The sequence below is a fragment of the Cibotium barometz genome, chromosome 58 (assembly GCF_041138505.1).
Source record: "Cibotium barometz isolate CiBa-2024 chromosome 58, ASM4113850v1, whole genome shotgun sequence".
Taxonomy (NCBI): Eukaryota; Viridiplantae; Streptophyta; class Polypodiopsida; order Cyatheales; family Cibotiaceae; genus Cibotium; species Cibotium barometz.
The window spans coordinates 33,394,614-33,409,682 of record NC_141103.1 but is presented as its reverse complement, the minus strand read 5'-3'; positions in this window follow the sequence as shown (position 1 = coordinate 33,409,682).

The following is a 15,069-nucleotide window of genomic DNA, read 5'->3' as shown; positions in this document are numbered from 1 at the left end:
AGTGGATGACAAGTGTTAACTATATAGTAAAGTATGGCATAATTATAGCATTGTCATATAGTTATGCCACTGGTATGGTTGGTGAGAATATGGTTGATATACTACTAGTTTGGATGATAGGTGTGTAACCATATTTGTATTACTAGAGTATGGCATAGCTATAGCACCAAGTTATATGGTCGGGTTCACACTATGAACCAACCATTGTATACTATAGTAGGAGAGTACTTTCCCTTAAAGTATGTACTCTTATCTCTTTAGTTTATGGTTGTAGAGAAGAGAAGAAGATAGAAGAAAATTCAACCATCCATTTCTCTCGTGTCTTGCTCTCTCTCTTGTATGTGTGTTTGCTTGCAAAGAACTTAAGCTCTCCCTCTCCTCCACATTTTCTTTAAGGTATTAGAGCTCCAGATCATGTGAGAGATAAGGACACAAGGCAAGAATAAGGTAAGCAAGGAAGCGATACACGGGTAAGGGTATTTCCATATCTTTCCCTCTAATTTTAGAGCAATACCTTTGGTAGCTGTAAGAGGGGAAAGTTTTTTTGGCGAGCTTAGGTAGGCGAGCTTTGGCAGTTTTAGCGAGCTTCTTAGCTATGTCAAGCTTATTTTAGTGAGCTTGATGCCTATTCCACATTTGTTTTTGCAAGTACATGGCAGCACTAATTGTGTTTTAGTGAGCTTTCTACTCAAATGTAAAACACCAATACTCATTCAACAACTTGATTAAAAGGTATAGATTATAGAATAATTGTTTAAAAAAACTCATGAAAAGTCTGAATTTATGGCTAGTTTCTCAATAGTCACAAAACTTGATCTCTATGCCTCATTTACTCTGCTTCAAAACATACATACATACACATAATCTATAATTATATAATCTCAATAGTCTCTCTAATCTGAAATGATTTCCTCATCTGCCTCCTTCAGATGTCCTCCCAAGTCTACACACACCTCCAACACCTCTGATCTTTCACCTTCAAAGCCTCTTCTGACCACAACTAACAAGCATCTAACCAAATGCACACCTAGCTAACATAGAAAGGGAAGAATTCTACCTCCGAAGTCCTACTCTTGTCCCTAAGAAGAAACAAGTTCTCCAAGATCCTCTAATGTCCTCTAAGGTCAACAGACCTTATATCCACAACCTCAAGGGCCTCTTGCTCCCTTTGCTGACTTTCCTCTAACCCTCTTCTAACCGTCACTTCTTGTATTTTGCCTCATAATCCTGACAAAAATTTTACTGACTCAGAAGCCCTTATGGAAACAAAAACCTTCCTCAAATGTCCTCTGTCATCCTCAAGCCCTCAGGCATCTCCAAACTGATCAGGATATCACACTATTGGATTTTCGTTGACTATAGTTGATCCACAGCTACCTCAAAAACTATCTTTCCTCTCAAGGATGGCTTAAACTGACCCAACTGATATAGGTTCTCTCTCCTTTTTGTCAGCTGACACTTCTATACCCTTCAGACACTCAAACCAAGCCATGACCTACTAACCTTGTGGATACCCTATTGACAGTAACCTGACTGTAGCTATTAATGAAACATCATTTGGACCACAAAGCCTTCTGACCGTTGACAGCAAATCTCTAAAAGATTTCAAACTATCACTTGTGACTCATGGACACTTCCCTTCAACTCAGACAAGCCAAAGCAAGATCCCTACACCCTTAGCTGACTGTACTGAGGTCAAGCTGACACAAAATGCAGAGTTAGAAGATGGAGTGATTTGATAAAACAACTGTACATGTGCTTTGAATTCAAGAGTGGACACCATGTCTCAAAAGTGGCAATCCTTTATTGTGGATAACCTTTTGAAGCAATTTAAGAGTGGACACCATGTCTCCAAAGGTGGTAATCATTTTCTATGGATGCATAACATTTGAAGAACCTCTGAAGATCAAGTTATTCTAAAGGAGTTTGCTACGAACTCACGAGTGAGTATACCACGTTTTCTTATGAATATGCAACGCTACAATTAATATTTGCTTTAACTAATTTTTTGAGAGTGTTTTGAAGCAAAGTAAATGAGGCATAGAGATTAGGGTCAAAGATCAAAGAGATTAGAGAGACTATTGAGATTATAGATTATAGAAGAGTTGCAAAAAAAACCAACTCATGAAAAGTCTGAATTTGTGGCTAGTTTCTCAATAGTCTCACAAAACAAAAATTGTAATACTAATAAGGGTGTGCAAAAGGAAGCACAAAAATCAAGTACATTACAAAATGTCTTAAAGGATGGCATAAATGCAGGAGAGGTGTAGAAAAATTGCGATACTATTGTTATGGGCTACCACACCTCCAAGAGGGAACTCAATGCATTCACCTAAGGGAAGAGCAATAGAACACAACTGTCATAGGGCACTTACCAATGCTTTGAACTTGAGTCCCTTCAGGCCTCCAAGCTCACTTGAGAAGCTCCAATCCTCCAAGCTCCACCTCCACGCCGTCACCGTAGAGTCACTCGCACCATCACATAAGGCAATCACTCTCTCTCTCTCTCCAACACAAGCATGCAACTTACAAGCATAGAAGAGGCACAAGTGCTAGAATGCTCTCTCTCAAGACACAAACAAGAGCTCTCAATAGCACAAAGGGGGATTATGTCTATTAATTATGAGAAAATGCCTTATATACAATTGGCTCTTATTCACACTTGGGCACCCAAAACTTAACTAAGGCCTTGGGTGGCCAATATCTCATAATGTACAACTTTTATAGTGCCTTTGCATGACACTTATTAATATCCTCAAATGGAGGAGCATACTTGATAATCCAAAATGGGATTAATATCCCCCTTACCTAATGTAGGTTTTGTCCTCAGAACCTGTTATACCGAGGTCGAAAGACATGGTCGCCAAACTCGTGAGTGACGGCAGAAGTTATGACGCGATTGAAGCTTTTTGAGGGTTCTTCTGAATGCCGAGTGTGATCTCCAGAACTCTATGTTGACCATGTCTTCGAATGTGACATGCATATAGCTTGGAAGACACATTAAGTAATGACAATACAACATCATGCCTCTGTTAAAGGGACCTTGATTCATGTCAAAGTGCAGCTGCTCAACATCAAACCCATCATACCGTTCCTTGGGTTGATCGATCAGGATCACGAACAATTTTAAGAATCAAACACTGGTCACTATTGCTGGTCCGAGGGATACAGTGCCATGCCTGTATCCAATTCAACATTATGCTTTCTTTGTTCCCTTATGTCTGTAAATGTAGCTGGCATGAAGATTAAGAAGTTATAATAGACATGTGAATCATGCTGCTTGGCCTCTTGAGATTGTAGAGGTGTCCATCTCCTCTTTAGTGGCATTCTTTAGTAGCATGTACAAGGGATCAACTCATTGAGTTGGTGGCACACACATATATTCATGGCTGTATTCTAGAATTGTGAGGAACTCCTGTCTCGAGTCTGGCTGTATGCCAAAATCTTCTAGCCTAGGGTGTGCATCATCTGTGATAATTGTTATATACCCCCCTCGTGTGGACTGGTGAGTCTTCCTCCACCTGTGCGGAAGAAATAACTGATCATAAATGTCACCATTCTGATTTTCAACAGGTCAGCTAATTGTGGATTTGCTAACTTGGTATGCCTTGCGATGCTGGACCATAAGGTGCCCTCTCCAGAGCCAAAGGTAGTAGTTCTTCAAATTTCGAGCGAGGTGCTCGTCGAAGAGGGTACGGTACATAATGTTGCTTTGTTGGTGTGACATCTAAGTAGGCCTTTGGTAAAATCCTCCGAGTTGGCTTAATAAATGGTGTTATTTGCATTAACACCTTGAACATCAGTTTTGGCTTTAGTAGTGTATTGCTAGCTCTTATGAATCCTTCATACTCTGCACCAGACAAGGACTCCAGAATAGTATCATCAGTAAAAGATTCAATGGTGTCTTGTGGGGGGAGAGTATGACGTACCTCCTGAGTTTGCCGTGGGGGAGATGGGTCAAGTGCCGGTACCTCCTCGTTGGGGGCGAGAGTGTTAGTGGGAAATTCTATATGTTAAGGGAGAGTAGAAAAAATATAGTCTGTAGGCGGAGCATTAGGATACGGATTAAGTAATTTACTGGCTACATTAGAATACATGAGGTAAGTTGGGTTAGATGATGAATTAGATGTCTCTTCCTGACCATGGCCTGAGCTTGGGGGTGGGTGGCTAGGTTTGTGGAGTTTCATAAAATCTTGGAGCTCAGTGATATCCCCAGGACTTATATTAGGATATTCAATATGTGTTTTATCAAAAGTGTAGAGGACGTTGGTTAACATGGATTCTAAATGTTTGTAGATATTATGATATAGTTTTAGAATACCAAAAGGGTGATATAAGGAAGATTCATATAAGTTTAAGTACTGGTGAGTATTGTATACTTCTAGCCAACCATGGCTTATAATCCGTTAATAACTCTAGGCTACAACCTCGTAGTTGGCCGGTGTGTTGGAAATATAAGAGTTTTGGAGCACCTGACACCAACTACAAAGGTTTAGCACAATTGGGTGCAAGGGATAAAAGTGAATATCCTATGGATTAGTTAATACTACATCCCCCCTGAAAAATTCCCATAATGATAGTGGGATCAACATCACGTTCAGTATTTTGCTTAATGAGTGTTAGTTCTCCTAGGCTTAGGTCCTCAGACAGATTTAGAAGCAATGAGAGGGTTAGTGTAGACAAAAAAAGAGTAAGATTTTGAGGAGGGGCCCGAGGAGTTACTGGCAACTAACCTATCTCCGAGGCTTGCTCAAGGAGTAGGCGCATTTCATCTATAGGTTCTTGTCTTTGACTTCGGTCTTGTATGGCCAGTTGACATTCCAATTCTTGGATACAGGAGTCCTTGGTGCTGAGGAGGTTTGATATAGCTATTTCTTTGACCATTCTGGTAGCACCCAACTCCTTGAAGCACCTTGTTGCTTCTTCTTACGCACGTCTGGCGGTAGCCTCTCTTCCTTGAGCCTCTATGATTCTTTGAAGTCTTTCGGCACAACCAATCTTTGACTGTCTTGTAGCTGTTGGGTGACGTGCCATTGCTTCTTGGTGTGCAATTATCATTCTCTGCATCTCACCTTGATTGGTGCTGATGGTGTCATTAAGCGCTCTAACCTTCTCTGCATTTGCCTTGTTTTTCTATTCTCTTTCTTGTAGCTATTGGGTGACTTGTGCCATTGCTTCTTGGTGTGCAATTATCATTCTCTGCATCTCACCTTGATTGGTACTGATGGTGTCATTAAGCGCTCTAACCTTCTCTGCATTTGCCTTGTTTTTCTATTCTCTTTCTTGTTGCAAGTGGGTCACTTTGCTTTTCGCTTCCTTGAGACTTAAGGATAGCATTTGGATCTGGCCTTGTAGCTCTTCTTCTTTGGCTAGGAAAGTGTGCTGGAGCTCCTGTACTTGCTGGGCATGGATAGCTGGTAGCTCTTGGTTATGGGTGACTTCCTTCTGAAGTTGCTCTTTAGCCTACTCTGGCTGTGCTTTCAAATACCTCAGACTCAAATTTTTGTGTTTCTTCAGCCACATCTGGTATGACGCCTCTCATCTTTCTTTTAGTTTTCTTTTTTCTTCCTCTCTTGATCTCCTTCATTATCACCTTAGTCTCCATGAGGATAGCTTGTCCCTCTTGAATTTCTCTAGCAGTCAGCATGCTGGTTGCTCTATTTAGGAGTGCCAATTGCACTCTCTCTTCTGGTTTTGGTTCTGGGAGAGGCCTTTGAGCCACATGGTTCAGTACCTGTGTCATCAAGTACGGGTTGCATATCTTTGACTGATGCATCTTAAGGTAGTTCTCCATCTCCTTGTGGATGTAATATGCCCAGTCCTCCTCCTTTTCTTCATGTACCTTTACAATTTAGTTCAGTGGCACCCTATTGCACCTGTCCACTGGCTTCACTTGCATGATTAATGACATCACCCTACATGCCTTTTCTGTGGCTTCATCCCTGATGTTCTTGTATTCAGCTCCATTAGAGTTGTAGGAGCTCTTCTTCAACATGGCATCTAGGGGCATCTTGTCAAAGGCGTGTGTATGTATCTTGACTGGTGGTGGGAGCTACAGAGCCTCACATATTAACTCTTTTGAGATAAGTACTTGTTCCGTGGTGCCATGTGCTTTTGTTAACTGTCCCCCTCTTGGTGGCTTTGTCATACGTCTTTATATATTTTGCACAAAGTTCTTTGTCGATGTTCCGAGGGAGAACCTGTGCCATCCTTCTCCAGCTTTTCTTTAACTTCTACCTCTTCTAAAATCTGGAGGAACTCCGATCTGTGATATTGCAAGGCCACCTTTCCATATGCTATGTGGATCTCCTTTCTAATGATGGCACCATGGAAAGCCTGGGCGTATGGACCCAGGTAGTTCATCTTCGGGTCCCGTGTAGGTCTTTCCTTCTGGCTCACTGGGGGATCCTCTCGCACTGGCATGTGTTACTATTGGCGGGGGTCTCTGTGGCTTTTGGATTTGAGGTCGACATCTGTACATGGAAAAAAGATCCCGCTATAGACTGGTGGGGCATGTGCCACTTCTTGTTGTTGTCTTCTTCTTTATATATATATATATATATATATATATATATATATATATATATATATATATATATATATATATAAAATGGTAAGAAGGTTAATTGTGATGGGAAGGGTGTTAGTGGTGTAAGCAATAAATGAGGTATGTTAGCTGTGATATAACAATGTCAAATTAAGTACCGTGAAAGTGTAGGTGTTAAAGTCATGAAAGTGCAGGTCATGTGAGGGGTAATCTCGTGAACCGGGGTAAACTCGTGAGAGTTAGTTTTGTGAGGTGGATTTCCATGAGATGGAAATCCGTGAGAGCTAGTTTCGTGAGATGGAAATCCTTGAGATGGAAATCCATGAGATGGATTTCCGTGAGACAGATTTCTATGAGAAAGATTTCCATGAGATGGATTTCCGTGAGACGAATTTCCATGAGAGAAATCCGTGAGACGCATTTCCGTGAGATGGAAATCTGTGAGATGTATTTTCGTGAGGTTGCAGGTTTTGGCTGTAGTCGTGAGATTGCAGGTTTTTGTACGTGAAGTTTTTAGGTTTCGTTTTTATGAATTTGATGAATGCATTATTGGGTTAGACCACAGAGCGGAGTTTTGTGTAAGGATTATCATAAGGCAATTAATGTTGAGGACAATGTTTCGACAATTTAACACATTGTTGAAATGCAAGAACTTTGTTCGACATGAAAAGACATTGTTTGTCCGGCATTTAATTGATTACGATCAATGTTTGAAAATATGAAAGAAAAGAAAAAACAAAGAAAGGCCCGAGCTCCCACCTCAACACATAGGTGTCGATTGAACTTGAAGAAGTGAGGCGCAATTGCGTTTGTGCACACGATGACCGACGATTGCAAAATGACAGAAAAAGGAAAGAATTTTAAATTTATGGCACAGCCATTGGATTGGGCGGCTATCTTAATGAAGAATGCCACATGCCTTCCTATGATTGGTCCAAAAAAAGTAACCATTTCACGGCGGGAAGATTTTGGACCAGTTCATGGCATGAACTGTTTCGTACTAGTTCGCGGCATGAACCTTTCAAGAGCAATTCACGGCGTGAACCTTTTTGTACCAGTTCACGGCGGAGTGCTTGATTTTTCCCTCCACCTAACTAAGTAGTGTTTCTACTGAGTCTTGTGGATTGGGGCTTGTATCAGTGTCCATTTGTTGAACCTTCTTTTTTCTCCTTTTAATATCCTTGTCTAGCTCCTTGATCGAGGTGGTTACAGGTATTGGTTTGGCTATATTTAACCCATCTTGTTGGGTTGGCTTCTTCCTCCACACGAGTGTTTGTGCACTTTTAGCATTGGTTTTAGTTGGGAGTTAGTTTCTGAATGCCTTTACTACCCTTTCCTTTGTATTCGGAGGTGTTTGTACGGTGGCCCCCACTGGGTGGGGTTTGGGCATCCATACTGTCGTATATTGCCTTGGTAGTAATTATGTGCCATTAGCAAGTCCTTTCGGACCCATTGCTTATGAATGCTTTGTGGAGTGTTGTTTTTGTGTAAGATTCCTCCCTCTGACTTTTGAGGTGTGTAGGTGTAAGAACCTCCCCTTCTAATCTTATAATTATTCCCCTCTCTGAAATAAAAGAAAGATCCTGTTTTACCCTGTTTTGGCCTAGAGAGAGAAAATGTCTAGAGGGAGGTAATTCAAAATTGAGATATTTTTGGATATAAAAATCCTCCTAGTGTCTAAAATGGTTTCCCTTGAAATAGATATTCAAAAAGAAATTTTCAATGTGCAATTGGAATAAATTAAAATCAGGTAAATAGGACCTTAGCTTAAGGGTCTAGATTTTCTAAAATTTTTGAATTAAGGTTCCTATGGACTAATTAGATTAATCCAAATGTAGGGAGGAGATAAATGGAAGAATAAAAGAAAATCTCCCAAAAAATAGTAAATGCTCACATAAGATGGAGTTGACTAAGGACAAGGTTATTAGTTAAAAAAGAAGAGATATTTAGAAGAAATGATGCATTTTTGACACCTCAGTGTGGGGAATTTCCCTCATGAAGGAGGCACCTATTTATTAAAGTTTAGGATGACAATTTCCTTATAAGAAAAGGGTATTGGGAGTTTATCATAGGTGATGGAAAGGAGCCAGAGATTGCTGAAGAAAATCTAATCCCACAATAGGTGTGCAAGCATATAAAGCATGGCATGAAAGAGCCTTGTCTATTAGTGTGATAGATTCTATGATTGTGCATATATAGGATGCACAAATGTCTAACGAGGCTTAGGAAACCTTGGTGAAGATGTATAACACAAATACCCAAGCTCAGAAGATGGAGCTAAAGCAAGAGCTGCATAATATGACCAGAGGAAAGCTGAGTATAAATGATTACTCAATGAAGGTTAAAGGGCTTGAAAATTCCCTTTAAATGAGTAGAGGAAAGATGAGTATAAATGATTACTCAGTGAAGGTTAAAGGGCTTGTAGATGCCCTTGCTTCTATTAGATCACTAGTAGATGATATGATATGGTGTCCATGACCTTGAATGGTCTTGGCAAAGCATACAAGCAGTTTCAAACCTCCATTAGAGTTTGAGAGAACTTTCTTGATTTTTAGGAATTGATTTCTCTCCTCATCCATGAAGAGATGAATATTGTGAAAGGTTCATCCTCTCGAAATATAAATGAGCATGCCTTCTACTTAGATATAGGTGGTGGTAGATGGTCGAGTAGTGGAAGGCTAGGATAAGCTATGAAACTAGTCTAAACGGATCAAACAGTGGAAAGTGGGTGGTGGCAGGTTAGACCCTAACAAGTACTTTTGAAAATGACACCAAATTATATCTCAAAATGAGAAACTTGGGAAGAGTAGTCTACATTAGACATCATAAAAAAGGATAGAGGAATTTTCTTCATAATTAAGGAGTCAAGACATCTTGTTGCCTCGGGGAGCCACTCGATGTGACTTGCTTGTGATGACAATTTATGAAGGAAAAACACTTGGTGGAATCTTTCACTTTTCCTTATGTAAGGATTATTCTAGTCAGACTAAGGAGTGCTGAAGGGATAGCCAAGCATGAAGATATTATATATGAGACCATGAGTGAGTCGCAAAATCCTTAGTGTGGTTTTTTGTGCCAAATTATTGTATAGACAAAGGGGTAGGGGTTTCATAGCTGGTATCAAAGCTGAGCTAAGTTGAGACTTGAGCGTATGATATTAGGATATGATTTTATAAAGTGAAACTTACAGTATTTACTGGGTTTCTCTTTCAGATAATGCAACAACAGAGCAACATAGATGATGACGAGGTCGTACCTTATCAAGGGTCCTTGAACTTTTTACTAAGGAAATTTATCCCTCTCCATAGGATTTTGATTGCCAAAACAAGTGTGCCTATGAGCATGTTCATTATATCCTATCTATCCATATGTATCATCGCTCCATGAGAGCGACGCTTAACCATTAGTGGCCTATGGAAGACTTCATTTTTTACTTAAATAAATTTTTAGAATAAAGATATTTTTTTGTCTTCCGTATTTGCAAAACTTATCTTTTTAAAAAATAATAATGTGTGAGCAAAAATGTAGAGCCTAGAACTTGCCTTCCACTCTTCTGGAACGATAAGCCATTCATGTTGCATTATTCGACACATGGCCAATGATAGAGTAATGGCCGCAACTTACCATCTCAATTATAGAGAGAAATACTTTGGTCACAACCCTACCAGCCCTGTACATGTGGCAACATCAGTGGAATGAAGATGAAGAGAAATTTATAGTGGAGATAGATTTAGACTATCTTCCATATTATGTTTCAAACCTAAGTCTAGCCATGATTGTGGAAAGCTTGCATTTTGTAAAAGAATATAGGATTTGTGGTAGAAGCCTCTTTACCTTAGATAATTAATCATCTTAATTTTTATCTTCTTCCTAGAAAATTTATAGTCATAGGCTACTTCTGACATTTTTAACTTTTTGGATCTCGGGAATGAGATTTCCCGAGGCAATGTAATAAGGTTTGAAGAAATAAAAGAAGTATTTTTTTGTCTTTAAAGCAATTTTGTTACTTAATCGTTGGAAGATTTTGAGATGAAAAGTTTTTTGTTCTTTTAGAAAGAAATCATGAGAAGTGGTCGCCAAGCTCTAAACTTTATATTTGAAATGAAAACATTGGATAATGATGTTAAAGAAGTGTAGGTCATGACCACATCCAGTCTGAGGAGGGGAAAAAAATAACCTCGATGAAGCAGTTTTAAATTGGGCTGATTATATGGATGATTACTTCGATATATACACTAGGATACAATGATTGTAGTAAGATGACCCTTGTTTGGCTTAAAATAACTAGAATAGCCCAAAGTAGTTAAAGAAATAACTGGAGTGTTTGAGAAATCATATTGAATTGAACCATCTGAAATTAAGGTTACCTCAAGTGGGAAGATATGAAGTCGTACCTTCAATAAATATATTATACCCCAAGATTCTAGGAAGAAAAGATGAATGAATTCTTAGAGTTGTCTCAAGTAGGGAAATATATCAAACGGTACATCAAACTTATGCAAGTCCTATTCGGGATACCCTTGCAGTGGATAATGAAATGCTTCTTCATTGATTCATTTGAAAGTTAGATCCTTTATTCGATAGGCTAGTAAAGCATGCAAAATCCTCATAATGGTAGAAGCGGTAAACATGGTAGAGAACTTTGCCCAAGCATCAACTCAATAGAAATCCTTGCTATCCCCTCTCCCAACCTCAACAAATAATCAAACGTAAACGAAAACCTAACAGAGTCAGGGATAGGATCGAAATCAAGGCTCAAAGGCTAGATGACCTAGAGTACAAGATTCTTATTCTAATTTGCCAAGAATATTACAGTTTCAACTCATGAAAGATAGTCAAGTCACATGGTGAGTGATTACCTAAACTCTTCTATTGTTTTTGTTTTTCCAATTCAAAGTGACAAAGGATCTCGATACCAGAGACATATAGCTTCAGTACATAGTAATCAAGGACCCTCACCTTAGAACTGGAAAAATCAGAGAAGGCAATTTCCATCCAAGTCATTCAAACCACATCAATTTCTATGCCTTGGGGATTGTTGCTGTGTACAATTGCGAGCTCAATAGTAGGTATGTTTTTTTAAAAGAAGAAGGTAGCATTAGCACCATTCAAATTAACATCTCTATCAATCTCAAAGCTATGTTATCAAGGTACAACATGTACAAAAATCAAATTTATGTATTTAGTTGTCTATTTTTACAAGTGAATGGTTTTAATCATTTTTCTTAAGTTAATTACATAAATAAATAATTCTCAACTAATTTAATACACAATAGACAAGTATACTTCTTTAAAAAAGGACCTTAAGAAAATGAAGGTTTGTGACCATTAGGTTATCATGTGAATTTATGTGTATTCTTCTACACCTAGATTAATCCAATCCAAGGCATGAGATGAATTTATGTGTATTATTATTCTACACCTAGATTTATCCAAGGCATAGATAAGCTAAGATGAAATGACTTAACCCTATAAATTAAGTAACAAGTTAATCTTAGATCAACCCATAAATTTGTAGAGAGAAGCATTAGTACGCATGCCCAATTTATCCTAGTTATCCTTTTTTGTATGCATAAAAAAGGTTTATTATTTCAATGATAGGACCTTAGAATGGCTTTAGAATAGTTGAAGTTTAATTGGCAAGCTAGAATAAAATTTATGCAAAATTGTAGTGATTGAGAAAAATCCTAGAATTTCTCATTGATTAAGGGTGTAAATGTGCAAATGATTGTTCATAAGGATGTGTAATTCCTTGTTTATTTTATAAATAATTAACCCATATGAATTTAGTTTATCCCTAGCATTTTCTCTCTCTAGAAAATAGAGAAGAAAATGGCCAAACCCTAGGAGAGAAAATGAAATCCAGCTAATCAGAGTTAACTAAATAAGGTGTGAAGTTATATCATCATGTGTGGTAAAGTTAGAGAGAGAATCCTCAAGGAAAAATAGGATTAAAGCCTAGCAAGACTATGGTGGAATTTAGTAGATACTATGGTCTTAAAGTTGTAGGGGGCTTAGGAGAATAATCTCTTAAAGAGGAAAACCTCATGTAAAATTAAGGGTGAGTTATTTGAAGATAGATACAATCCATTTTTGGGTAAAGAAAGCTCTTAGCTCAATGTGCATAGTTGTGCACCAAATTAAGGCTATAGGACTTTAGAGACTATAAATACTAATGTGAGGAATTTTAGCTAAGAGACACTATGCAAAGCTCCCCTTTGTACCCAAAACCTCTAGCTTAAAGTTGCGATGAATGACTACATGATTAAGGAGCTGTAATCTCATAAGGGAATCTAGGTATGCCCCTAAGAAGTTAGAAAGGAACACCTACATTTTGAGAAGACCCCACTAGGATATATATGTGATTGAAGGAGTTCAACTTACTCAAAGTATCAATTGGAGAGCTGTGATGCGTCATCAAGCTTGCGATGGTTTTTTACATTGCTTCATATATGGATATGGTGCATATTGTTTGAATTCATATCTTGAAATGATTGATTGAATATTGTATTCATGTGATGTATATGTATTCTTTGTTTGCCCTATGAAGGTACCACACAAGTTCATCGATTGTCATGCGGATGTCATCTACAAGGTGCATCAAAGGAAGGCGATTGTCTAAGGCCTTGACCCCTTGGTCAAACATGGGCAAGCTCTAGGCATGATTGGTATGATGAAAAGGAAGCAGCTCTAGATTGATTGCGGGTAGGATAGAGCTTGGTGACTAAGTATGCATGTTGATACTAGACATACTTGGCCCCTAACACCAAGTACCAAAGTGTACGAGCTTCTAGGACTAGTAAGAATGGCTAGGTGAAGTGGCTCCTTGGATAGTGTGATTTCATGATTTTTGTGTATGACATATGAGGGCTTTTCCATACGAGACATATGAGGGATTCTCCATACGCTGGTCTAACCGAGATTCAAGAGTGATCATGCTCGATAGTGTGTTTTTTCTTGTTGAGGATCACGATCGTGGTGCAAGTGATGATGATGTGACACTAATGTATTACTGTGTGTTATGTGATTAGATATGTGGAACACTGAAAGTAGGTGGCAAGATGACTGAGCTTGTGTATTTTCAAAAAACGAGACCAAATTATATCTCACAAAATGGTAAACCTGGAAAGAGTAGTCTAGGTTAGACGTCATGAATAGATAAATTTATAAGGTAGTCTAGGTTAGACGTCATGAATAGATAAATTTATACACACACACACACACACACACACATTTTTTTTTAAATTTAATTTCGCATCAAAAGCATTGTATCGAGGGCATAGGTACCATATTATTGAGATCTCTTGTTTGTTGTTGCACCATAACGTTTAAACAAGGAGGCATATTCTATGGCTCTCTTTGGAGCTTGTTCAAGATGCCCATAAGAATTATATTGCTCGTATGGACCTTGTTGTTCATGAGACTCGTAACTCTCTTGTTCTTGGGTTCCTCGCTTTGCAAGTAGTCAGAGTACTATTGTACTCATACAATTCTTGGAGAAATAGATTGAAGTGGTAGTATCAGAAGTGGGTGGCAATTGTGGCGGTCTAAACATACCTCTCAATAAGGGGTTTTGGCAAGGGACACTAGAGCTTGTGCCAACTGCCATCTTGGGTTCCTCGCTTTGCAAGTAGTCATCGAGTATTATTGTACTCATACAATTCTTGAAGAAATAGATTGAAGTGGTAGTATCAGAAGTGAGTGGCAATTGTGGCGGTCTAAGCATACCTCTCAATAAGGGGTTTTGGCAAGGGACACTCTTGTGCCAACTGCCATGCAGCTAGTGGGGTTGATAAGGCTCTAATGGTTGCCTTGACCTATCGAGGTGCCGAAGTCCACGCCGTACCAAGAAGCTAAAATTTTTATGATGTAATGGCCGACATAGCACGGGGTTGATCTATACATGAAATAAATAGAAATGATAAATCAAAGCATACTTACCAATGGCTTGACACTTGCTTTGTACTAATACATAACACACAAAAATCAACCATAGTAGAGTAGATTAGTTTCAAAAGTAGGTATATACAATGAAAGGAAAGGAAATATAGCACGCCAAGGGGGGGAGGGGTGTGCGCACACGTGTGCATGTGTGTGTGTGTGTGTGTGTGTGTGTGTGTGTGAGAGAGAGATTGAACTATTGTCCATGGAGACCATACATAACCTATGGGGCCAAGAACATTGTTTGTGGATTGTGTTCGACTGTTGTCCATGGAGACCATACATAACCTATGGGGCCAAAACAAGCACAGAACATCGTTTGTGGATTGTGTTCGGCAAGGGCAGTGGGGCTTAGCAAAAAATAAATAACCAAAGTAGCATCAACTAACAAAACTTCACAATAGGGAGATTCATTAATTAAAGACCAAGCAAAAGTTGCCTTTTTGGGACTCAAAATTGGAGGGGTATAGAGAGAGAATTCAAGCTTTAAAATTTTAATGTGAAAATTGATTAAGATTAAAAATGATGGCTAACAAGTGAAGGGTCTCATTTGTATATTTTGTGTGTGTGCGCGCGCGTGT